Source organism: Oncorhynchus mykiss, chromosome 26 (genome assembly GCF_057628025.1).
Source record: "Oncorhynchus mykiss isolate SJ-2025 chromosome 26, ASM5762802v1, whole genome shotgun sequence".
In the NCBI taxonomy this organism is placed as follows: Eukaryota; Metazoa; Chordata; class Actinopteri; order Salmoniformes; family Salmonidae; genus Oncorhynchus; species Oncorhynchus mykiss.
Genome location: NC_143047.1, coordinates 760,532 through 787,585, shown reverse-complemented (window position 1 = coordinate 787,585; position 27,054 = coordinate 760,532). Strand labels below are relative to the sequence as shown.

The 27,054-nt window shown below is 42.5% G+C and overlaps 1 pseudogene across 1 annotated transcript in view; it reads left to right on the top strand.

Moving 5' to 3' along the window:
- LOC110506241 (C-Jun-amino-terminal kinase-interacting protein 1-like) overlaps positions 1-27,054 on the top strand; it is a 75,426-nt pseudogene that overhangs the window by 15,697 nt on the left and 32,675 nt on the right. The window contains exons 3-7 of the transcript XR_016492405.1: positions 6,030-6,111; positions 7,403-8,511; positions 12,546-12,668; positions 21,443-21,518; positions 26,219-26,391. The product of XR_016492405.1 is annotated as a C-Jun-amino-terminal kinase-interacting protein 1-like (transcript). The remainder of the gene's footprint in view (positions 1-6,029; positions 6,112-7,402; positions 8,512-12,545; positions 12,669-21,442; positions 21,519-26,218; positions 26,392-27,054) is intronic.

Genomic DNA, 27,054 nt, shown 5'->3' with positions numbered 1-27,054 from the left:
ACAGGTCTGTGAGAGCCAGCAATCTTGCTTGTTTGTAGGTGACCAAATACTTATTTTCCACCATAATTTGCAAATACATTCATAAAAAATCCTACAATGTGATTTTCTGGATTTTTTCTTTCACTTTGTCTGTCATATTTGAAGTCTACCTATGATGAAAATTTTACAGGCCTCTCTCATATTTTTAAGTGGAAGAACTTGCACAATTGGTGGCTGACTAAATTATTTTTTGCCCCACTGCAGGCAGGAGCTGCTTTCAGGAACTAAACTGGCTGCCTGTTGAGGCTAGGGTGTCCCAGATTAGACTAGGTTTGGTTTACAGGAGTATTTATGGTCCTGTGCCCAGATATCTAAGTGATTACTTTCCTCGTGTTAGGGATGCACACAATCACAGCACCAGATCAGGTGTTGCTGATGTGTGTGCTTATACAGGATTAGAAACAATGCTGGGAAAGGTACTTTCCTGTATACTGGAGCCTCATAATGGAATGAGTTGCCTCTGCCAATAAAAACAACGTCCTCTCTGGACATCTTTAAAAAGAAAGTAAAAATATGTTTGATGTCTGCTGTGCCCATATGAATAACCCCTATGATGTAACAGGAATTATTAGATAGATGTTCTTCTTCTATGTTTTTGTTTAATTATTTCACTGCCATACTGTGTTCCATCTTGTCTCAAGAGGACCACAATGGAAATCAGTCCCAGACCTTTTTATGTGTTATCCTCAATGATTTTATGCATGTGCATGTATGGCTTTTCAGTTTTATGTGTGCTTGTTTTTTAAAATGGTCAAATTAATAAACTAAACTAAACAATGCTCTAACCACTAGGCTACCTGCCACCCCACTTGTACTATGTACTTTTATTGTAATTTCAACTGCAATCGAGGTAATTTGGCTATGCTATTTGATCAGTGATAACACAGTAAGCCCTTTCCACTCACAGCCCGTTATCCAGTATCCCGATTGAAAATGGCAGATTTTGTTATTGATAAGGGCATGAATTGGAATGCAGTTAACATGCTATCAAAGCTCAGGTTCTCCGCTTCACAGCGCTGTATAGGTTTTGACTGACAGGCGTTTAAAAATTGAGCAGCGTGCACAAAAAGATGTTCGCTAATTGGGCTACTTTTGCACAGTTGTGGTTGTATGAGTGAGGGGAATGCTGTAAAGCAAGAGGAGTGGATGTGTTCTGAAAGATGAGGATTTTAATAAATAATTTAATAAAAACCACAAACCTGTGAGTCCAAATGTGCACTTCACTTGAATGTACTCATGACTCCATTATATGCGCACCAAAATGACAATATGTTTACCTTTTGAAAGCTTAACTTTATAAAATCTTATTTTCTATCTTGTTGGCAATATAATAACCTGTCAAATGATGCCCACCTGACCCAGACTACAATTTACAAAGGAACGTTTTTGGAATGTATGATAGTGGGAATGCGGGACTGTGTTCCAAACAAAAAAAAATACAAGTGTACTTGCTTCAGATCCTCAATGGTAAAGCTAGGAGAGCAAAAAAAAAGTATATTTCTTTGTTATAAAAGTGCATTTAAATTACTTAGGAACTGTGCACGTTTTGGAGGGGTGTGTAGACCACAGTTAGACCTCCAACTCAAACTGTACATTTTTTATCTTGCACCAACTCCAAAATGTAAATGTATATTCTTATTATGTTACTGAATGTATCCAGAGTATTTTTAGATTTCATTGATTTAGCGTATATGCTTGGAGTCAGGAAGCAGGTGCAGAAGGTGAGTTTAATAAACATGAACAAGTTAGATAAAACAGGAGAAGCGTACTGAATATGAACACCACCAATACTGCCTGATGACTGAGGCTACTGAGGGCTAAATAAAGGGAGAGTAATCAAGGTGATGATGATGAGGACCAGGTGCACATAATGATGGTGCCCGGACCAGTAGTTAGTAGACCGGCCATTTTGAGCGCCTCAGATGGGGAGCGGGAGTACGTTTGACAGTACCCACCCATCCTGACTCGCGGCTCCAGCTGCAGGACGACGCCGGCCAGGAGTACGGCCCTGAGGGCGAGGAGATGGAAATCCCGGAAGATGTTGGGGTCCAAGTCGTCGGTCACCGGGACACAACAGTGCTCCTCTGGACCGTGCCCCTCCCAGTCCACCAGGTACTGAAGCCGACCCCCAGGACCTTGGGAGTCCAATAGTGACCTAGGAGGGAAACATGAAAAGAAGGTGAGATCCAGTAGTTGGTGGGGAGTTGTAACATATATGTTACTTTGTTGACCCTCCAGAGGACCTTGAAGGGCCCCACAAACTGGGGGCTCAGCTTCCAGCAAGACAGGCGGAGCAGGAGGTTCCTTGGTGCAGAGCCAGACACGATCACCAGGGAGGAACATGGGAGCCTCACTGCGGTGGCAATCCACTCATTAATCACCAGCTGGGTATTCTGTGTGCAAGGAGTTTTAAATATTTGTTTTATTTCTGCTGGAGCATCATGTGGGCAGCATTCAAAATTTCCTCTGTGCCAGAACCACTCGTTCCCCTGCAGGGGCTTTGGTCAGGCTCGGGGTCCACGGGGCCAGGACCAGCTAATATCCCAGGACGCACTGGAAGGGAGTGTTTTTTTATTTTTGTTTTGGAGGTGATGTTTGGTCTGGGTGTCAGAACCAGAGCTACCTGGGAGGCCTTAGTCGGTTTGTCAGATTCCCATGCCTCTGCGGGTTCGATGGGTTCCCCTGCCTAAGCTGGCTCGACAGGTTTCCATAGGCTTCCATGCCTCAGCTGGGTTTGATAGGCTCCCATGCCTCAGCAGGGTTCGATATGCTCCCATGCTTCAGCTAGGTGAACAGGTGCCTGAACCTGGGAGGTCTCATCAGGCTCTCACACCTCAGCCGGTTTGTCAGGTTTCTGTGCCTTAGCGGAGGCAACCGGTCTGCTCCTGATCCCTGGGAAGCCAAACGCACGGGGGGGGGGGGGGGGGGTATTGTCACGTGTGCTCTCTCTCCGGCGCTCTAGGCCCCCATGCTCCTGCACCTCAGCTAGATTGACAGGTTCCCGCACCTTAGCATAGGTGACGGTCTGCTCCTGATCATCATCTTGGTCGGCGTCCTGCGGCTCGAGCCACATGTCGGGGAGGGGGTACTGTCACTTGTGCTCCCTCTCTGGCCTCTAGGTCACCAGACTGCTCGTTATGACGCACACCGGTCACCATCGTTACGCGCATTATGACACTCACCAGGACTCCAACACCTCCTTGATTACCTACCCTATATATATATATATATATATATATATATATATATATATACTGCTCAAAAAAATAAAGGGAACACTAAAATAACACATCCTAGATCTGAATGAATGAAATATTCTTATTAAATACTTTTTTCTTTACATAGTTGAATGTGCCGACAACAAAATCACACAAAAATGATCAATGGAAATCAAATTTATCAAAAGGTCTTGATTTGGAGTTACACTCAAAATTAAAGTGGAAAACCACACTACAGGCTGATCCAACTTTGATGTAATGTCCTTAAAACAAGTCCAAATGAGGCTCAGTAGTGTGTGTGGCCTCCATGTGCCTGTATGAGTGCCCTACAACGCCTGGGCATGCTCCTGATGAGGTGGCGGATGGTCTCCTGAGGGATCTCCTCCCAGACCTGGACTAAAGCTTCTGCCAACTCCTGGACAGTCTGTGGTGCAACGTTGGTGGATGGAGCGAGACATGATGTCCCAGATGTGCTCAATTGGATTCAGGTCTGGGGAACGGGCGGACCAGTCCATAGCATCAATGCCTTTCTCTTGCAGGAACTGCTGACTCACTCCAGCCACATGAGGTCTAGCATTGTCTTGCATTAGGAGGAACCCAGGGCCAACCACACCAGCATATGGTCTCACAAGGGGTCTGAGGATCTCATCTCGGTACCTAATGGCAGTCAGGCTACCTCTGGTGAGCACATGGAGGGCTGTGCGGCCCCCCAAAGAAATGCCACCCCACACCATGACTGACCCACCGCCAAACTGGTCATGCTGGAGGATGTTGCAGGCAGCAGAACGTTCTCCATGGCGTCTCCAGACTGTCACGTCTATCACGTGCTCAGTGTGAACCTGCTTTCATCTGTGAAGAGCACAGGGTGCCAGTGGCCAATTTGCCAATCTTGGTGTTCTCTGGCAAATGCCAAACGTCCTGCACGGTGTTGGGCTGTAAGCACAACCCCCACCTGTGGACGTCGGGCCCTCATACCACCCTCATGGAGTCTGTTTCTGACCATTTGAGCAGACACATGCACATTTGTGGCCTGCTGGAGGTCATTTTGCAGGGCTCTGGCAGTGCTCCTCCTGCTCCTCCTTGCACAAAGGCGGAGGTAGCGGTCCTGCTGCTGGGTTGTTGCCCTCCTACGGCCTCCTCCACGTCTCCTAATGTACTGGCCTGTCTCCTGGTAGCGCCTCCATGCTCTGGACACTACGCTGACAGACACAGCAAACCTTCTTGCCACAGCTCGCATTGATGTGCCATCCTGGATGAGCTGCACAGCTGAGCAACTTGTGTGGGTTGTAGACTCCATCTCATGCTACCACTAGAGTGAAAGCACCGCCAGCATTCAAAAGTGACCAAAACATCAGCCAGGAAGCATAGGAACTGAGAAGTGGTCTGTGGTCCCCACCTGCAGAACCACTCCTTTATTGGGGGTGTCTTGCTAAATGCCTATAATTTCCACCTGTTGTCTATTCCATTTGCACAACAGCATGTGAAATGTATTGTCAATCAGTGTTGCTTCCTAAGTGGACAGTTTGATTTCACAGAAGTGTGATTGACTTGGAGTTACATTGTGTTGTTTAAGTGTTCCCTTTATTTTTTGAGCAGTGTATATCTCACTCCCTTTGGTTCCTTACCCAGGCGTCATTGTTTCTGTTTCATGTCTGTGCGTTGTTCATTTTTGTATTGTTTTCATTTATTCCCCCCCTGGACTTGCTTCCCGTTGTTACACGCAGTCTCCTCCATTCCTCTCAATCACCTGACCCATGCCCACACCTGTTCACCTTCACTATTGCCAGGCATCCTACATGTCCGGCTACACACAGATTCCAATAATCTTTCAATATATAGCCATAATGTGACATTTGAAATGTCTATTCCTTTGGAACTTTTGTGAGTAATGTTTATTTTTGTTAATCTATTTCACTGGCTTTGGCAATGTAAACATTATCAAGGCACAAGGTGAGACCCAAATGCAGACACAGGAGGCAGATGGTTGGAGTCTTACAATGTTTATTAAAAACCAGATCAGAGTCCAGGAGGAACAGAGTGGCAGACAGGCTCATGGTCAAGGCAGGCAAAATGGTCAGGCAGGCACATAGTCCAGAAATAGGCAAGGGTCAAAACCAGGAGGACTAGAAAAAGAAGAATGCAAACGGCAGGAGAACTGGGAAAACGCTGGTCGACATGGAAACATACAAGACGAACTGGCACAGAGAGACAGGGATAAATACACTGGGGAAAACAAGTGACACCTGGAGCGGGTGGAGACAATAACGAGGAAAGGTGAAACTGATCAGGGTGTGACAAACATGTTTTCCATGGCAATAAAACCCTTTGAATTGAATTGAGAAAGAGACAAAGTCAGAGACAGAGACATAGACATTCAGAACATTCTACCCCAAACCAGAGAAGTGAGATGAGTGGGGGTTCTGCCTGTATGACAGGGGAGCTGTTGGCCCCCATCCTACAGTATCAGCCCCCAGGCTTCTGAAAACAATCCCCCTCTGTGAATGTGGGTGTGTTTCACAAGCTTGGAAAAGGGACCTACGGGTCCCTTTAAATGCACACCATGGAGCGCAGACAAAATAATCCCTGGTCATTCAACATAATAAAAGCTTTGTGTGTATGAAAGAAAGTGAGTGAGAGAGAGAGAAAGAGATTGTGCACATTGACTTTGTGCATTCAAATCTCACATTTTTCCGTGTCATTCTCTCTCGCGTCATCTCTCCATCTTTTTTTTACCATTCTCTCTTGAATTGTATCTCTTTTTCCAACTCTCAGGACACATTAAACAACAACTCATTTGGTAAGAAGTACAGCTGGCAGGAGAAGGTCTCGCGCACATCCTCCCCCCTCAAAACAGGTGAGCTGCTTACAGGAGACTGCTGGCTCATACCACCAGTTTAATCTTTTAGGGGGTTGCTGATTTAGTAGATATAATTAGGCAACACAGCAATGACTGCAGAATCAACTACTGCCACTAAAACTATATACATATTTCCTATTATCCATTGTAACATTGTCCAACATTTTTTGTGATGACTTTCAGTGGCTCATTAGCGTCAGTGACAGTGACAATGCCAGTGTAGCCTAGGCTAGCCATATTGAACAGTCTGCTGTGGCTAGCAGCCCAGAGCTACTACAGGTCATACATAAAATGGCCTCTATGAACTATATTTAAAACTAGCAGAGTGTGTTGAGTTACAGACTAGCACCGCAGATTCAGATGTTAAAAAGATGAACGATGCTGCACAACTTTTAAGCCTCTATTAGCCTAGCTGTCACTAAATGTATATGGAAAGAAAGGATAACAGAATGAAATAAAAAATGGGTTACTTTTTATTCTTGGAACACATAGGGCTAGTACACACAAACCACTATTTTGAAGTTACATCTGTCTCTCTAATATATAACCGTATCTGCTTTAGGTCCACTAGTCTCAATATGATTGTGTGCTTTATATTGCAGTTTTCTTGATCAGATATCTCTTGAAAATATATTTCTCCATTCCAATGGCACTTCCTGGTAAAATAATGTATATTGGCCAACTACATACATTCTGGGATGCATTTGTCTCCTTATAATGACAATATATGTTGTGTTCATTGCTTCCCACCCCAAGTCATTAGTAATGGTTGTAATTATACATTAATTCATAAAAAGCTTTAAATACATTGCTCTCAAAGTGTGTATTAGTGTCCTCTGATAGCAGTGACAGCATGGTGAATAGCTAGTATCCCTGCAAGGCTAATTGTTTTTGACAGTGGATTATGACATACTAGGTCAATCACATTCTATTTGCTGCCCACTGAATATGATGAGTAATGGGGAATTAGCATGGATCCCAGTGTTACCTAACCAACTAGACATTTCAGAATTTGTGTGTGTTTGTCTGTGCATGTTGATCTGTATGTTATGTGTGTGTTGTCTATGTGTACTGTATGTGAACTGCTGCATATGTTTCCATCTGGGTTTTTATCTATGTGCTCTTGTGTGTGTTTGTGTATTTTGTATGTTAATGTGCACATGTGTGTCTGTGTATGTATGTCTGCATGTTTGCTTGTCTCTGTCTGTGCACCTGCATGTCTGTATGCCTGTATCTTGTTTGAATGTCTGTGTGTCTGCATATGCTTGGGTCTGTGTCTCTCCCCCAGGTGGGCTGACCTCTCCCCATGAGCACAGCTGTCTGAGAGACGAGGACAAGCTGCAGCAGGGAGGTGGGACAGAGACCAAGGACCGGGGCACATCCACTGACGCTCCCTGCAAACACAAACACACCTTTGGACACACCCACAGTTCCACAGCGGGGACACGCTCCAAACTGCAGGAGAAGCCCCCAGCAACCCCGCCTCCCCAAAACTACACACCCGCACCTCTGGGCCCCTTAGGAAATGGCGAGGGGGGTACACACAGAGAGAAGATTCGCTATCACACAGACGTATGCCTAGAACCCACCGAGGAGATCTATCTGACTCCTGTGCACCGTTCCAAGCAGGACCGCCCATTCCTGTCCCAGCAGCCAAAGCACGGACGCATGTCAATCAGCTCTGACACAGAGGGCCCGCCCCCTTACCAGCCTCTGCCCGAGCAGACCAACCTCTGCATTTGTGAGGAGGTCGAGGTGTATGTGCCCCCTCCCTCCTACGCCTCCTGTGTGGAGGCTCTCCTCACCCCTCCCTCTACTGTCCCCCCACGGAACCCCCAGCCTTAACCCTGAACCTCAGCCTGAGGGAAGGAGGAGCAGGGGCGATGGTGAGGGCAGGGGAATGGGTGGAGTATGTAGATGCCGAGGATGAGACATTTGGGGGAGAGGGGGAGGCTGAGGATAAGAGGGTAAGGAATGTGGTAGGCAGGCGGTATTTGGGACGTGGCGGCTGTGGTGCCCCCCCATGGAATTTAATGAGCTCAGAAGCAAATGGTCTGTCTTACGACTCTGTGAAGTACACACTCGTCGTGGACGAGCACGCGCAGCTCGAACTGGTGAGTATGCGGCAGTGTTACCAATGTTACAGCGACGACAGCGACTCTGCGACCGTCTACAACAACTGCATCTCGTCTCCGTATGAGTCGGCCATAGTGGAGGAGTATGAGGAGGAAGAGGAAGAGGAAGAAGAGAAAGAGGACGAGAAGGAGAGAGTGAGAGTGGGAATGGTGAGGAGAGAAGCCACCGCCTGTCTGTCAGAGGACTACACCCCAGAGGCGAACCTGCACTTCTCTAAGAGGTTCCTCAACATCTTCATGAACGGATGGTCACGATCCTCCAGTAGGTACCACCACTGAACCACAAGGACACCATCTTGTGTTCAGACACTGCAGTTTCTTACGATAGGCTTAAAGGGCAACTCCATAATTTTTCAACCTCATTTTCATTATCTCCAGCACAACACCAGTGTCAACATTTGTGAAAATGGCACATTTCTACGTTTTGTAGAAACAAATATAAAGTTCAAAAGTTCTACCCGATGACGCCATCAAAAGTTACAACATTTTAATCCTTAAGAGTCTATTGACTCACTCGTGTGTCAATCTAAGTAACATAATTAAACAAATCTCCATTAAAATCCTTCAGAGATATCTTTTTTCACAGCCTATAATGTTGTCACATCATAGTCAACATAGCTACTAGAACTAACATGTTAGTAAACCTGCTACAATCATACAGTACAGTGTACAATCAGCAGCAAGCAGTTTAGCAGTTACACCTGCGGACCCCGGTGGCAAAAAAATTATAAAACTAAAAGCTTACCTTGTAAGAGTTCCAGTGTTGGATAGCCATAGCCAGCTATCTAATATAGCATCCTTCTCTGTTAGACATGGGTGTTTGAGTAGGCTTAACTAGCTAGCTGCGTTAGACTCTAGCTAAGTAAGTGAAAGAGAAAAACATATCACGAAATATAGCTAGCTCTCTCTCTCTCTCTCTCTCTCTACTCCCTTCATTCTGGAATACATTAATTTGTTCAAAACTGTTCAACTATTGTCTTTCTCTCTCTTTGAGTCAACTACTCAACACATTTCATAGACTGCAGTGCTAGCTAGCTGTAGCTTATGCTTTCAGTACTAGATTAATTATCTGATTATTCGATTGGGTGAACAACATGTCAGTGCATGCTGCAAGAACTAGATTGGAGGTTGTCCTCCGGAAGTTGTCATATTTACGGTGTAAGTCTATGGAAGGGGGTGAGAACCAAGAGTCTCTAGGTTATGTATTGAAGTCAATGTATCCAGAGGAGGACAGAAGCTATCTGCTACACTGTGGTGCTACCCTACAGAGTGCTACTGAGGCTACTGTAGACCTTCATTGCAAAACAGTGTGTATTAATAAATTATTTGGTGACGTGAATATATTTCGTATAGTTTTATCTGAAAAGGATAACTTTTTTCATGCATAAAAATGTGTCTGAAATTCACTGATGAGGAATCCCCTTCCTCCTCAGAGTTTTAGTGGCAGGAGCCTTTTGCATCTGCGGTGGAAGGTGGCAGAACTTCTCAATAAATCTTCTGTAGCTTCCGAACGGTCGGAGTGTCCGTTTTGCTCTACAACATCCACAAGTGTCACGGAACTCGTCTGAATGTAACCCATATAAATGAATGGAAGTATGGCGGTAGTTTTGTGCAAACAAAAATAAGGGGTTAAATATGTGTCCAAAAAACACATATTTCCTGAGCTTTCTTATATCTCCTAGATAAAGGACAGACACTTCAAAATATTTTTTTCCATTTATGAATGTGTTATTCAAGGTGTTTCTATGGGCTATAGTCAATATTTTATAAAATAATTTTGTACGTATTTTTATACCTAAAGGAAGCCCAAAATTCAAAAGCTAAATGATTCATAATATGACCACCTTAAAACAATTCCATGTTAGCTTAGTAGACCCCTGGTGCTGGAGATGATTTTTACTCAGGACACTGTCATTCCTTATATAATATGAATGTATTCAATGAAACGGCTCACTTGAACTTGGATAAATATTTTAGCTTCTGCTCAAAAGATGCAGAGTACAGTATATCTTGTTTGCTTGGTTGCCTCAATAATCACATTTGCCAACACTAGTGATACGCCCCCCAAAAAAGTGCCACAATTTCATAATGGTGTTATCTTTTAGTGTAGGCAAGTCAGTTAAGAACAAATTCATGTTTACAATGACAGCCTTCTGGGGAACAGTGGGTTAACTGACTTGTTCAGGGGCAGGATATGGTAGCCTAGTGGGTTGCAAGTTCAAATCCCCGAGCTGACAAGGTACAAATCTGTCGTTCTGCCCCTGAACAGGCAGTTAACCCACTGTTCCTAGGCTGTCATTGAAAATAAGAATTTGTTCTTCACTGACTTGCCTAAATAAAGGTAAAACAAACATACCCTAGCTTCTGGGCCTGAGTAACAGGCAGTTTACTTTGGGCACGCTTTTCATCCGGAAGTCAAAATACTCCCCCCTACCCAAGAGAGGATAAAGCCCAGAAACACTTTATGTGCACTATGTCATACATCATTTTATCCGCAACAATTCAGTCTGATAGAGACACCTCAGGTGGGAAATCTGTTGCCAATTAGATGGAAGTCTAGCTCATGTCATATATTCAGGGAAGCATTATATTTCAAATAACAGCTGCATTCTGTGCATAAATTAGCCTGAAAATCAGGGATGAATGACAACAATATTGCAAGTCACACAAATGTAAAATTCCCCTTAAAGTCAGCTGACCTGCAGCTCTGGTTCTGCTAAATTTGTGAAATTGTGGATAATTAAATGTTTTCTGCATCAGAACCACCATGAGATCACCATGAATTGAATTTCAGTATATTCAAAAATATGATGCACCCAAATCCTATTTACAGTATTTTTGAATTTAAACTTTTTTTTAGGCAGGGTGCCATTGAGTCCCATTGAGACCAAGGTCTCTTTTAAAAGGGAACTCTGAATGACGAACACATAGGCAATCTAGGCAGCATAGGAAATATACAAAGAAAATACTGAACAAAATCATAAGAAACAACCACATTCCTCAGTGAAGAGGTCCTCAACCAACAATCTGAATTGCCCGAAAGACACCAATGCATCCAATTATGGAATATTCTGAAGATTGTTCCATAAATGAGGAGCAAAGAAACTAAAATCTGTTTTACTTAAATTTGGTTTAAGAAGGAATTTCAGGAGGAATTTCAAGACTGGGACCAGGTATGGTATCTCACATTTCTATAGGTTAGTGAGTTAGGTAATGCTGGAGTTTTTGCAAAACAGAATCAGCCTATGCGTCGTCAGAGGCCCAGCCTACTTGTTGATAGAGAAAACCTAAAACCGCATCTAACAGGATAAATAAAGTGCCAACTGCTTTCATGAAGATGATGTCACCATAGTATAGGACAGCTTCTTAGTTAACTTATTTATATGTTTTTTAAAAGACAACTTAATGCCCAAGCAGGGACACAATCAATGTGGGCACAATCCATGGTACAGATGTTTAAATATTTAGAGTCATTGTTGTGCGCTCTAGAAAACGACATGTACTTTGTTTTTCCCGCATTCAATAATTATTTAAGGTCAATAAGTGTTTTTTGTAAGACAACTCTGTAGGTCAGAGTGCCTGGTACACAGTGGGGGCAATAGAATACACAACAGTATCATCCGCATACAGGAGCAGATTAAAATTTTTCCACAGACAACTCTACATTGTTAATGTTTTCACACCCCTTGACCTTTACACATTCTGTTGTGTTACAGCCTGAATTTAAAATTGATTAAATTAAGATGTTGTGTCACCGATCTACAGAGAATACCTCATAATGTCAGTGTGGAATTTTCTTTGTAGAATTTCCTTTTAAATTATATTTTTTTTTTAAAGCTGACGTCTTAAGTTAATAAGTTTTCAACCCCTTTGTTATGGCAAGCCTAATTAAGTTCAGGAGTAATAATGTGACCCGATTCAGGAAATTAGCGGTATGTTGCAAGTTTTTTGGCAGAAATACCTTCTCGAACATGTGAACTTTCATGTGCCTTAATAACAAACTGGTATGCCAACTGCAAATACAAATAAAGTTGTTAAATTACAAGCCTAGTTGGTTTAGCCAAAGAAAAAGTCCCGATAGCCATGATTGGCTGAGATAATGAGTGGGCTGGACATGCCGAGAGATACGTTTCAGATTGATCTGCGGTGTAGCATCTTGTGTCTATAAAATGAGCTGCTCGTTATACATAGAAAGTCCTTTCTACTGCAGTTTTTCAGAAGATATAACGTTAGCCATGGAGAATTGCAAATATGTTGTTACTGCTCTCAATAACATTGCTGTCCTGAATTCATCAGGCGCTATCGGCAAAGGTCAGTGGGAAGAGGTTGTGAAGGTCTACTTTCTGGAGGACGATCGTGCCATGTTGGCTCTCTCTGGCTCCGAAAATGAATCAGACGATGAGGAAATCCCTGATTTAGGTAAAAACACTTTCATTGAAGAAGACATTGTAGAGTCTTCCGATGACAGTGATGTGGAAGAAATGTCAGTCAACAGTGTTGTCACGGAAGAAGTTGACCGAGTTTTGAAATCATTGGGAACACAACGGGCCAAACAAGCTGTGCAAACTAAACGGAAACGACACAGGGCATTTTATTTAATAAAAGGGGTTATAGTCTGCCATGAAGCTTTCATCCATGTATACGGGTAAGAATCTAGCTACAGTTTCAGATATCAAAATCAAATAAAATAAAATGTTATTTGTCACATACACATGGTTAGTAGATGTTAATGCGAGTGTAGCGAAATGCTTGTGCTTCTAGTTCCGACAATGCAGTAATAACCAACAAGTAATCTAGCTAACAATTCCAAAACTACTACCTCATAGACACAAGTGTAAGGGGATAAAGAATATGTACATAAAGATATATGAATGAGTGATGGTACAGAGCAGCATAGGCAAGATACAGTAGATGGTATTGAGTGCAGTATATACATATGAGATGAGTATGTAAACAAAGTGGCATAGTTAAAGTGGCCAGGGATACATGTATTACATAAGGATGCAGTAGATGATATAGAGTACAGTATATACATATACATATGAGATGAATAATGTAGGGTATGTAAACATTATATTAGGTAGCATTGTTTAAAGTGGCTAGTGATATATTTTACATTTCCCATCAATTCCCATTATTAAAGTGGCTGGAGTTGAGTCAGTGTTTTGGCAGCAGCCACTCAATGTTAGTGGTGGCTGTTTAACAGTCTGATGGCCTTGAGATAGAAGCTGTTTTTCAGTCTCTCGGTCCCAGCTTTGATGCACCTGTACTGACCTCGCCTTCTGGATGATAGCGGGGTGAACAGGCAGTGGCTCGGGTGGTTGTTGTCCTTGATGATCTTTATGGCCTTCCTGTGACATCGGGTGGTGTAGGTGTCCTGCAGGGCAGGTAGTTTGCCCCCGGTGATGTGTTGTGCAGACCTCACTACCCTCTGGAGAGCCTTACGGTTGTGGGTGGAGCAGTTGCCGTACCAGGCGGTGATACAGCCCGACGGGATGCTCTCGATTGTGCATCTGTAGAAGTTTGTGAGTGCTTTTGGTGACAAGCCAAATTTCTTCAGCCTCCTGAGGTTAAAGAGGCGCTGCTGTGCCTTCTTCACAAACTGTCTGTGTGGGTGGACCAATTCAGTTTGTCCGTTATGTGTACGCAGAGGAACTTAAAACTTACTACCCTCTCCACTACTGTCCCGTCGATGTGGATAGGGGGGTGCTCTCTCTGCTGTTTCCTGAAGTTTACAATCATCTCCTTTGTTTTGTTGACGTTGAGTGTGAGGTTATTTTCCTGACACCACACTCCGAGGGCCCTCATTTCCTCCCTGTAGGCCGTCTCGTCGTTGTTGGTAATCAAGCCTACCACTGTAGTGTCGTCCGCAAACTTGATGATTGAGTTGGAGGCGTGCATGGCCATTCAGTCATGGGTGAACAGGGAGTACAGGAGAGGGCTCAGAACTCAAATCAAATCAAATGTATTTATAAAGCCCTTCGTACATCAGCTGATATCTCAAAGTGCTGTACAGAAACCCAGCCTAAAACCCAAACAGCAAGCAATGCAGGTGTAGAAGCACGGTGGCTAGGAAAAACTACCTAGAAAGGCCAAAACCTAGGAAGAAACCTAGAGAGGAACCAGGCTATGTGGGGTGGCCAGTCCTCTTCTGGCTGTGCCGGGTGGAGATTATAACATAACATGGCCAAGATGTTCAAATGTTCATAAATGACCAGCATGGTCGAATAATAATAAGGCAGAACAGTTGAAACTGGAGCAGCAGCACGGTCAGGTGGACTGGGGACAGCAAGGAGTCATCATGTCAGGTAGTCCTGGGGCATGGTCCTAGGGCTCAGGTCAGTTGAAACTGGAGCAGCAGCACGGCCAGGTGGACTGGGGACAGCAAGGAGTCATCATGTCAGGTAGTCCTGGGGCATGGTCCTAGGGCTCAGGTCCTCCGAGAGAGAGAAAGAAAGAGAGAATGAGAGAATTAGAGAACGCACACTTCACACATGACACCGAATAGGGCAGGAGAAGTACTCCAGATATAACAAACTGACCCTAGCCCCCCCGACACATAAACTACTGCAGCATAAATACTGGAGGCTGAGACAGGAGGGGTCAGGAGACACTGTGGCCCCATCCGAGGACACCCCCGGACAGGGCCAAACAGGAAGGATATAACCCCACCCACTTTGCCAAAGCACAGCCCCCACACCACTAGAGGGATATCTTCAACCACCAACTTACCATCCTGAGACAAGGCTGAGCATAGCCCACAAAGACCTCCGCCACGGCACAACCCAAGGGGGGGGGGGGTGGGGCGCCAACCCAGACAGGATGACCACATCAGTGAATCAACCCACTCAGGTGACGCACACCCTCCAGGGACGGCATGAGAGAGCCCCAGTAAGCCAGTGACTCAGCCCCTGTAATAGGGTTAGAGGCAGAGAATCCCAGTGGAAAGAGGGGAACCGGCCAGGCAGAGACAGCAAGGGCGGTTCGTTGCTCCAGAGCCTTTCCGTTCACCTTCCCACTCCTGGGCCAGACTACACTCAATCATATGACCCACTGAAGAGATGAGTCTTCAGTAAAGACTTAAAGGTTGAGACCGAGTTTGCGTCTCTGACATGGGTAGGCAGACCGTTCCATAAAAATTGAGCTCTATAGGAGAAAGCCCTGCCTCCAGCTATTTGCTTAGAAATTCTAGGGACAATTAGGAGGCCTGCGTCTTGTGACCGTAGCGTACGTGTAGGTATGTACGGCAGGACCAAATCAGAGAGATAGGTAGGAGCAAGCCCATGTAATGCTTTGTAGGTTAGCAGTAAAACCTTGAAATCAGCCCTTGCTTTGACAGGAAGCCAGTGTAGAGAGGCTAGCACTGGAGTAAGTGTAGAGAGGCTAGCACCACGCACCCTTGTGGGGCCCCATTGTTGAGGATTAGCGGGGTGGAGATGTGGTTACCTACCCTCACCACCTGGGGGCGGCCCGTCAGGAAGTCCAGTACCCAGTTTCACGGGGCGGGGTCGAGACCCAGGGTCTGGGTCCCCAATTTCGTGGTATCCAATTGTTTTTAGTAGCTACTATCTTGTCTCATCACTACAACTCCCGTACGGGCTCGGGAGAGACGAAGGTTGAAAGTCATGCGTCCTCCGATACCCAACCAAGCCGTACTGCTTCTTAACACAGCGCGCATCCAACCCGGAAGCCAGCCGCACCAATGTGTCGGAGGAAACACCGTGCACCTGGCAACCTTGGTTAGCATGCACTGCGCCCGCCCTGCCACAGGAGTCGCTGGTGCGCGATGAGACAAGGATATCCCTACCGGCCAAGCAATCCCTAACCCGAACGACGCTAGGCCAATTGTGCATCACCCCACGGACGCGGCCGGTGCGTGAACCCAGGGTCTCTGGTGTAGTAGTAGGGAATTTTAAGCACAGATTAAACCACAAAGTTCAGGGAGGTTTTTTAATGCCTCGCAAAGAAGGGATCCGATTATTTAGATGTGTAAAAAACAGACACTGAATATTCCTTTGAGCATGGTGAAGTTATTCATTTCACTTTGGATGGTGTATCAATACAGCTAGTCACTACAAAGATACAGGCATCATTCCTAACTCAGTTGTTGGAGCATGGAAACTGCTCTGGGATTTCACCATGAGGCCAATGGTGATTTTAAAATAGTTGCAGAGTTTAATGACTGTGATAGGAGAAAACTGAGGATGGATTAACAACATTGTAGTTACTCTACAATACTAACCTAAATGACAGAGTAAAAAGAAGGAAGTCTGTACTTACTAAAAATATATGTTTTTTTATTTTACCTTTATTTAACTAGGCAAGTCAGTTAAGAACAAATTCTTATTTTCAATGACGGTCTTGGAACAGTGGGTTAACTGCCTGTTCAGGGGAAGAACGACAGATTTGTACCTTGTCAGCTCGAGGATCCGAGCAACCTTCCGGTTACTAGTCCAACGCTCTAACCACTAGGCTACCCTGCTGCCCCAAAAGATGCACCCTGTTTGCAACAAAGCAGTTAAGTAAATACTGGAAAATGTGGCAAAGAAATTTACTTTTTGTTCTGAATACAAAGCGTTATCTTTGGGGCAAATCCAACACAACACATGACTGAGTACCACTCTTCATATTTTCCAGCCCGGTGGTGGCTGCATCACATTATGGATATGCTTGTCATCAGCAAGAACTAGGGACTTTGTTAGGATAAAAAAAATGGAAAACAGCTATAAGCAGAGGAAAACCTGTTTCATGCTTTCCAACAGACACTGGGAGACAAATTCACCTTTCAGTAACCTTAAACAACAATCTAAAACACAAAGCCAAATCTACACGAGTTCCTTACCAAGACCCCATTGAATGGACCACAATGGCCGAGTTACAGTTTTGAATTAAATCGCCTTAAAACTCTATGGCAAAACTTGAAAATGACTGTCTAGCAATGACCAACAATCAACTTGACAGAGCTTGAAGAATTTTAAAAAGAATAATGGGCAAATATTGCACTATCCAGGTGTGGAAAGCTCTTAGAGACTTAACCAAAAAGATTCACAGCTGCAATTGCCACCAAAGGTGCTTCTACAAAGTATTGACTCAGGGGTGGGAAGACTTACACAACTGTTCAAAAGTTTGGGGTCACTTACAAATGTCCTTGTTTTTGAAAGAAAAGCACAATTTTTTGTCCATTTAAAATAATATCAACATAGATCAGAAATGCAGTGTAGACATTGTTAATGATGTACATGACTATTGTAGCTGGAAACGGCAGATTTTTTAATGGAATATCTACATAGGCGTACAGAGGCCCATTATCAGCAACCATCACTCCTGTGTTCCAATGGTACATTGTGTTAGCTAATCCAAGTTTATTATTTTAAAAGGCTAATTGATCATTAGAAAACCATTTTGCAATTATGTTAGCACAGCTGAAAACTGTTGTTCTCATTAAAGAAGCAGTACAACTGGTCTTTAGACTAGTTGAGTATCTGGAGCATCAGCATTTGTGGGTTTGATTAAATAGTACATGCAAAACACCAGGCTCAACATGAACAGTGAAGAGGCATCTCCGGGATGCAGAGTTCCTCTGTCCAGTGTCTGTGTTTATTTGTCCTTCTCCTTATTTTCTTTTTATTGGCCAGTTTGAGATACATTTGAAGTCGGAAGTTTACATATACCTTAGCCAAATCCATTTAAAACCAGTTTTTTACAATTCCTGACATTTAATCTGAGTAAAAATCCCTGTTTTAGGTCAGTTAGGATCACCACTTTATTTTAGGAATGTGAAAAGTCAGAATAATAGTAGATATTTTATTTCTTTCATCACATTCCCAGTGGGTCAGAAGTTTACATACATTCAATTAGTATTTGGTAGCATTGCCTTTAAATTGTTTAACTTGTGTCAAAAGTTTAGGGTAGGCTTCCACAAGCTTCCCACAATAAGTTGGGTGAATTTAGGCCCATTCCTCCTGACAGAGCTGGAGTAACTGAGTCAGGTCTGTAGGCCTCCTTGCTCGCACACGCTTTTTCAGTTCTGCCCACAAATGTTCTATGGGATTGAGGTCCGGGCTTTGTGATGCCACTCCAATACCTTGACTTTGTTGTCCTTAAGCCATTTTGTCACAACTTCGGAAGTATACTTGGGGTCATTGTTCATTTGGAAGACCCATTTGTGACCAAGCTTTAACTTCCTGACTGATGTCTTGAGATGTTGCTTCAATATATCATAATTTTCAATACCTCATGATGCCATCTATTTTGTGAAGTGCACCAGTTCCTCCTGCAGCAAAGCTCCCCAACAACATGATGCTGCCATCCCTGTGCTCCGTGGTTGAGATGGTGTTCTTCGGCTTGCAATCCTCCCCCTTTTTGCTCCAAACATAACAATGGTCATTATGGCCTAACAGTTCTATTTTTGTTTCATCAGACCAGAGGACATTTCTCCAAAAAGTATGATCTTTGTCCCCATATGCAGTTGCAAACCATAGTCTGGCTTTTTTATGGCTGTTTTGGAGCAGTGGCTTCTTCCTTGCTGAGCGGCCTTTCAGGTTATGTCGATATAGGACGCGTATTGCTGTGGCTATAGATTATTTTGTGCCCGTTTCCCCCAGCGTCTTCACAAGGTCTTTTGCTGTTGTTCTGAGATTGATTTGCACTTGTTGCACTAACGTACGTTCATCTCTAGGAGACTTAACATCTCCCTCTTGAGCGGTATGACGGCTGCGTGAGCCCATGGTGCTCATACTTGCTTGCTATTGTCTGTACAGATGAACATGGTACCTTCAGGCGTTTGGAAATTGCTCCCAAGTATGAACCAGACTTGTGGAGGTCTAAATTTCTTTCCCGAGGTCTTGGCTGATTTCTTTTGATTTTCCCATGATGTCAAGCAAAGAGGCACTGAGTTTGAAGGTAGGCCTTGAAATACTTCCAAGTGTATACCTTCAATTGAAATGTCAATTAGCCTATCAGAAGCTTCTAAAGCCATGACATCATTTTCTGGAATTTGCCAAGCTGTTTAAAGGCACAGTCAACTTAGTGTATGTATACTTCTGACCCGCTGGAATAATCTGTCTGTAAACAATTGTTGAAAAAATTACTTGTGTCATGCACAAAGTAGATGTCCTAACCGACTTGCCAAAACTATAGTTTGTTAAAACCTCTTAAGCTTACCCCCTCCTTTTTCGAACATTCTGTAAAAAATCGCACAACATTTCAGCGTCCTGCTACTCATGCCAGGAATATAGTATATGCATATGATTAGTATGTGTGGATAGAAAACACTCTGAAGTTTCTAAAACTGGTTAAATCACGGCTGTGACTATAACAGAGCGTGTGTTTCATCGAAAAGCGCAAGAAAAACTGGTCACTGAAAGCTGAAAATAATTTCCATGCGCCACTTGCATGATATTGTTTAAAGGACACCAAATTAAATATGGACACGGATGCAATTCCTACAGCTTCCACACGATGTCGCCATTGTCGTCATTTTCCTGAGAGTTATTTCTTGGGAAAAGAAAGGAGGGGGATTCCATTTCTTCCGGTCTCTGACAGGATGTTTTGGAGGAACGTTTTCCGACCATGATTTCAAGACGTGGAGCTATTGAATACACATCGCCCCGTGATCATTTTGATAAATTATAAACGTTTACTAATACCTAAAGTTGGATTACAAAAGTATTTCGAAGTGTTTTGTGAAAGTTTATCGTCAACTTTTTTAATTTAAAAAAATGACGCAGCGTTTTGAAACAACAATTCTGAATTACACAGTTTCCATAGATGGCTATTTTGGGTATATATGGACCGATTTAATCGAAAAAAAGACCCAATAGTGATGTTTATGGGGCATATAGGAGTGCCAAGAAAGAAGCTCGTCAAAGGTAATGAATGTTTTATATTTTATTTCTGCGTTTTTGTGTAGCGCCGGCTACGCTAATTATTTTGTTTACGTCGCCTTCAGGCATTTTGGGGTGTTGCATGCTATCAGATAATAGCTTCTCATGCTTTCGCCGAAAAGCATTTTAAAAATCTGACTTGTTGGCTAGATTCACAACGAGTGTAGCTTTAATTCAATACCCTGCATGTGTATTTTAATGAACGTTTGAGTTTTAACGAGTACATTTAGCATTTAGCGTAGCGCATTTGCATTTCCAGGTGCCTACTTGAGACGTCTGCATCTCAAGTAGGATCAAGAGGTTAACAAGAAATGTATGGAGTGGTTGAAAGATGAGTTTTAATGACTCCAACCTAAGTGTATGTAAACTTCTGACTTTTGCTTTTTTTTTTTGCTTTTTCTTTGCAACTCTATCTAGAAGGCCAGCATCACGGAGTCGCCTCTTCACTGTTGTGTTTTGCGGGTATGATTTAATGAACCTGCCAATTGAGGACTTGTGAGGCATCTGTTTCTCCAACTAGACACTAATGTACTTGTCCTCTTGCTCAGTTGTCAGCCTCAGCCTCCCACTCTTCTTTCTATTCATTGTTTCTGGCCAATTTGAGCCTGTAATAGAACCCACAAATGCTGATGCTCCAGATAATCAACTAGCCTAAAGGCCAGTTTTATTGCTTCTTTAATCAGAACAACATTTTTTCAGCAGTGCTAACATAATTTCAGAAGGGTTTTCTAATGATCAATTAGCCTTCTAAAATTATAAACCTGGATTAGGTAACACAATGTGCCATTGGAACACAGGAGTGATGCTTTCTGATAATGGGCCTCTGTAGATATTTCATTTAAAAAAATGCCATTTCCTGCTACGATAGTCCTTTACAACATTAACAATGTGTACACTGTATTTTTGATCAATGTTGATGTTATTTTAATGGACAATTTTTTTTATTTTCTTTTAGAAACAAGGACATTTCTAAGTGACCCCAAACTTTTGAACAGTAGTGTATGTATTCAACATATTCACTTGATTATTATGGGTTATTATGAGTAGATGGGGAGAAAAACAAATTTCATCCACGCTGTAACACAACAAAATGTGGAATATGTCAAGGGTTATGAATACTTTCTGAAGGCACTGTAGACATTAAGAAATACTGGACCCAGAGTAGAATCTTGCGGGATGCCTTTTATTAAATAAGGGATAAATAAACAAAGTGATTGTTGTAAGTACAGTGTGTATTCTGTTAGGTATACTTTGAAAACAGTACTTCAGAATAAAAAACAAATTCTCTTTTGCTTTTGACTTCTCCAGGTGCAAAGTCATTTGGCTTGTTCTCCTGCTTCATTAATGGGGAGGAGAGGGAACAGAGTCACAGAGCCGTCTACAGGTGAGATATACCTTTATTATCATCATCACATCATTATTGTCTTGGTCACCATCATCGTTGTTGTCAACTGCACTACTGCAAATGAAATTTGGCAGGTATTTATACAAAGTGACTTATTAAGAACATACTTCAGTATATAAACTGAGCAAAAAAATAAACGGCCCTTTTTCAGGACCCTGTTTTTCAAAGATAATTCGTAAAAATCCAAATAACGTCACAGATCTTCATTGTAAAAGGTTTAACTTCTTGCGACTCCAAACCCGTATCCGGGAGCGTAATCATAGCCTCAAGCTCATTAACATAACACAACGTTTCCTATTCATGAAAATCGCAAATGAAATGAAATAAATATATTGAAACACAAGCTTAGCCTTTTGCTAACAACACTGTCATCTCAGATTTTCAAAATATGCTTTTCAACCAAAGCTACACAAGCATTTGTGTAAGAGTATTGATAGCCTAGCATAGCATTAAGCCTAGCATTCAGCAGGCAACATTTTCACAAAAACAAGAAAAGCATTCAAATAAAATCATTTACTTTTGAAGAACTTCGGATGTTTTCAATGAGGAGACTCTGTTAGATAGCAAATGTTCATTTTTTCCCAAAATATTATTTGTGTAGGAGAAATTGCTCCGTTTTGTTCATCACGTTTGGCTAAGGAAAAAAAACAAAAATGCAGTCACTACAACGCCAAACTTTTTTCCAAATTAGCTCCATAATATCGACAGAAACATGGCAAATCATTAGAATCAATCCTCAAGGTGTTTTTCACAATTCTATTCGATGAAAAATAATTCGTGGCAGTCGGTTTCTCATCAGAGGCAAACGAAAAAATACTGCAGCTGGAGATTACGCAATAATTGCGATGGAGGACACCAAGCGACCACCTGGTAGATGTAGTCTCTTATGGTCAATCTTCCAATGATATGCCTACAAATACGTCACAATGCTGCAGACACCTTGGGGAAAACGTGGAAAACGTAAGCTGACTCCTAGCTCCTCCACAGCCATATAAGGAGTCATTGCCATGAGGCGGTTTCAAAAAATGCGGCACTTCCTGATTGGATTTTTATCTGGGTTTTTTCTGTAACATCAGTTTGTGGCACTCACAGACAATATCTTTGCAGTTTTGGAAACGTCAGAGTGTTTTCTTTCCAAAGCTGTCAATTATATGCATAGTCGAGCATCTTTTCGTGACAAAATATCTTGTTTAAAACGGGAACGTTTTTCATCCCAAAATTAAAATAGCGCCCCCTAGTTATAAAAGGTTAAACATGCTTATTCAATGAACCATTAGAAATTAAAATAAAGATGCCTATGGTCCCTGCTTATCTACGTGAATTTGCTTTATGCATGTTGCAAGAAGACTACAGATGTGGCCAGGGCAACACATTTTAATGTCCGTACTGTGAGACGCCTAAGACAGCACTACAGGGAGACAGGACGGACACCTGCACAGGATCAGTACATCCAAACATCACACCTGCGGGACAGGTACAGGATGGCAACAGCAACTGCCCAAGTTACACCAGGAACGCACAATCACTCCATCAGTGCTTAGACTGTCTGCAATAGGGTGAGAGAGGCTGGACTGAGGGCTTGTAGGCCTGTTTACAACAAAAGCAAAAGCAGGTCTTCACCAGACATCACCGGCAACAACGTCGCCTATGGGCACAAACCCACCGTCGCTGGACAAGACAGGACTGGCAAAAAGTGCTCTTCACTGATGAGTCGCGGTTTTGTCTTACCAGGGGTGATGATCGGATTCGTGTTTATCAATCAAGGAATGAGCATTACACCTAGGCCTGTACTCTGGAGTGGGATGGATTTGGAGGTGGAGGGACTGTCATGGTCTGGGGCGGTGTGTCACAGCATCATCGGACTGAGCTTGTTGTCATAGCAGGCTATCTCAACGCTGTGTGTTACAGGGAAGACATCCTCCTCCCTCATGTGGTACCCTTCCTGCAGGCTCATCCTGACATGACCCTCCAGCATGACAATGCCACCAGCCATACTCCTCATTCTGTGAGAGATTTCCTGCAATACATGAATGTCAGTGTTCTGCCATGGCCAGCGAAGAGCCCAGATCTCAATCCCATTGAGCACGTCTGGGACCTGTTGGATCGGAGGGTGAGGTCTAGGGCCAGATACTGACTGTTACTTTTGATTTTGACCCCGCCTTTGTTCAGGGACACATTATTCATTTCTGTTAGTCACATGTCTGTGGAACTTGTTCAGTTTATGTCTCAGTTGTTGAATCTTGTTATGTTCATGCAAATACTTACACATGTTAAGTTTGCTGAAAAGAAACACAGTTGACAGTGCGAGGACATTTATTTTTTTTGCTGAGTATAGCTTATGTGGGAATTGAACCCACAACTACATCCTAGCACTGATTAAACAAAGACCTCTAACGTCATACTTATACAGAGCACTTTGGTAATCCTAACCACTAAAGTAATTGACCGTTTGCACTTCAGCCTTGCTTTGTAGTATTTAGTAAGGTTTCTTGTAAAGTTATCCTCCATGACAAATAGATTTAACAGGCCAAATGAGTCTCTTGGAATCAAGAGCAGAAAAACCTATGGATAGTTGCGTCATTCCACAAATAGGGAATTTTATGTTTTCAGTAGAAATTGTGCACGAATATTGCATCCAATCCGGAAGTGCCCCATATTTTGAAAGCGCTGCATGCCAATGACACCTTATATGGCTGTGAATGGGCTACGAATGAGCTTACGCTTTCTACGTATTCCCCAAGGTGTATTTTTACGCATTTATGTTGAAGAATAGCCGTAAGGGACTACATTGAGCAAGTGGTCACATGATGGCTCCCGCAGAAAATCTTGCGTAAAGTATAGAGGTAGCCATTATTCCAATCGCTTCTAATGAGAAACCAATTGTTCAGGTGGATATATTATCGAATAGATATGTGAAAAACACCTTGAGGATTGATTCTAAACAATGTTTGCCATGTTTCTGTCGATATTATGGAGCTAATTTGGAAAAAAGTTTGGCGTTGTAGTGACCGCATTTTCCGGTCGATTTCTCAGCCAAACATGAAGAACAAATGGAGCTATTTCGCCTACAAAAATAATATTTTTGGAAAAAAGGAACATTTGCTATCTAACTGGGAGTCTCGTGAGTGAAAACATCCGAAGTTCTTCAAAGGTAAATGATTTAATTTGATTGCTTTTCTTATTTTCGTGAAAATGTTGCCTGCTGCTAGCAGGGCATAATGCTATGCTAGGCTGTGATAAACTTACACAAATGCTTGTCTAGCTTTGGCTGTAAAGCATATTTTGAAAATCTGAGATGACAGGGTGATTAACAAAAGGCTAATATATTTCATTGGTGATTTTCATGAATAGGAATATTTTCTTGGGATATTTATGTCCGATGCGTTATGGAAATTAGTGTCAGGCGATGATTACGCTCCCACATGCGAGATGTGGAGTTAGTAGAGGCGAAGAACACTAAACAAACTACCAGCTATCTAGCTCAGAACTGAAGCATTGTCTGTTGACTTGATAGGTTGCACAGAGCCTTTTCTTGCGCCTACAGCAGATTTTTTTTAAATGTGTATTTTACATCAAATTGTTCAATAAATAACTGCATTTAAAACAACTAGAATTGAAATTGTATAGTTTTATACATACTTGTAAAAATACATAGAAAGTGCTAACCATCCAGCTTTGGAGTAGCTAGGAGATATTTATTCCATGCTTTTGAGAGGAGTTGGCTACTGTACCTTGAGACTTCCAGCAATTGTGCTAAGCTAACTATGATCTAATGTCAATTATCTTTAAACTAAGCATTGGGCTAGTATCCAAAAGGTTGCTGGTTTGAATCCCCAAGCCGGCAAGGTGGACAAATCTGGAGTCATAAAATCAATTAAATAAGAATGTTATTTGGCAGGTCACAGATCGGCTCTCTGAAAAATGAGACCCCCAGACCTCTTAAAAGCAAAATATACAATAAAATTTTCAATAAATATTGAGTGTTTGACTGATTTGGACACAGATTTTGCCAAACCAACGGGCTGCTCAATACGCGTCATTTGGTGTATTGTTGGTCTGTGTTCAACAGAGAGGGCAAATACTACAGTGAAATTCATGGAAGTACTACCACAGAAATGTTTCAATTTGGTGATCCTTTTACCATTACTCGTAACTTCATCATACATTTGAACAGTATAAGACAAGTAATCCTTCATGTACTGTCATGCACCCTCTGTTTAGCAAAACAAGGGATTAAAACACGCTTATATTTTGGGTTCTGGTGGCGTATGACAGTTGAACTAAGCTTATGATACAAGTTATATTCTTCAAGAATCAATGTATAATTAATTCAAAAGTTTAAAAAAAATGTATGTAGCAACTGCAGATTACTCCTTTAAGGAAGACACATATTAAACAGTTTGATCATGATGATTAAACCAAATGATTCATGACACATGACACCAAATGACACATGACACAGCAGGAGTATTTCTTAGTTATGGTGTTTGACCACTATGAGCAGTTCAGTTGTATATCTGTATAAGCTGAGTGCACTGTATCTGTTACCAGCCAAAGTACACAGGTGTGGACTTGAATGTTACACAGTTAACAAATTGTCTCTCTAAGCATGAACAGGTTCTAAAATCTGACGTGTTGTTCTGTCTGGTTATTTGCCCCTGTTTCTGTGATGGCTACAGGTTCGTCCCTCGCCATGATGACGAGCTGGAGTTGGAGGTGGATGACCCTCTACTGGTGGAGGTACAAGCAGAGGATTACTGGTACGAAGGCTACAACATGCGTACAGGCACCCGCGGCATCTTCCCTGCTTACTACGCCATAGAGGTCGCCAAGAAGCCAGAGAGCATCAAAGGTTCAGTGCTTTGATCCCTGCTTATTTAGACAGTGCTAAAATGCTAAATGAGTATTTGCAGCACTTTAAAGGGGCCATCTGTAGTTCAAACAATAACAAAGCCAACACCCTGCATTTGATTTGGTAAACAGCTGAGGGATGGGACTGGAGAAATGTAACCACTCATCAGAGCTATGGATGCAAGGACTGACCATTCATGATATCAAAATGATAGCCTCAAAACATGGTAAAAACTATGTAATAGGCTATGTAACTATTTACAATTAAATTGTTTATACACAGTGGAGTAAAACAAGCTGATAGTTTTGAACTAAACTCATGAGAATATGGAAGTAATATTCTTCAAGAATCAATGGGTCTACAGTATATAATTATTTGAAAAGTCTAAAAATGAACGTAACAACTGAAAATTGCCTCTTTAAGGAGAGCAAATATTAAATAGTTTGACCCTCATATAATCAAATGATTCAAGCACATGACATGTAAGTAAAGTCATATTTCTTTGCCATGGTGTGTAACCAATCACAGATTGCCCCTTTAAAGAACACTATTGTGTTGACAGCTCTAAAGGTGAAGATATTGATGCACATTACAGTATTAATGGCATTGAACCAACCTTGTGTAGAGCACTTTAACCCTCCCGTCTGTTCCGGGTCAAATGAC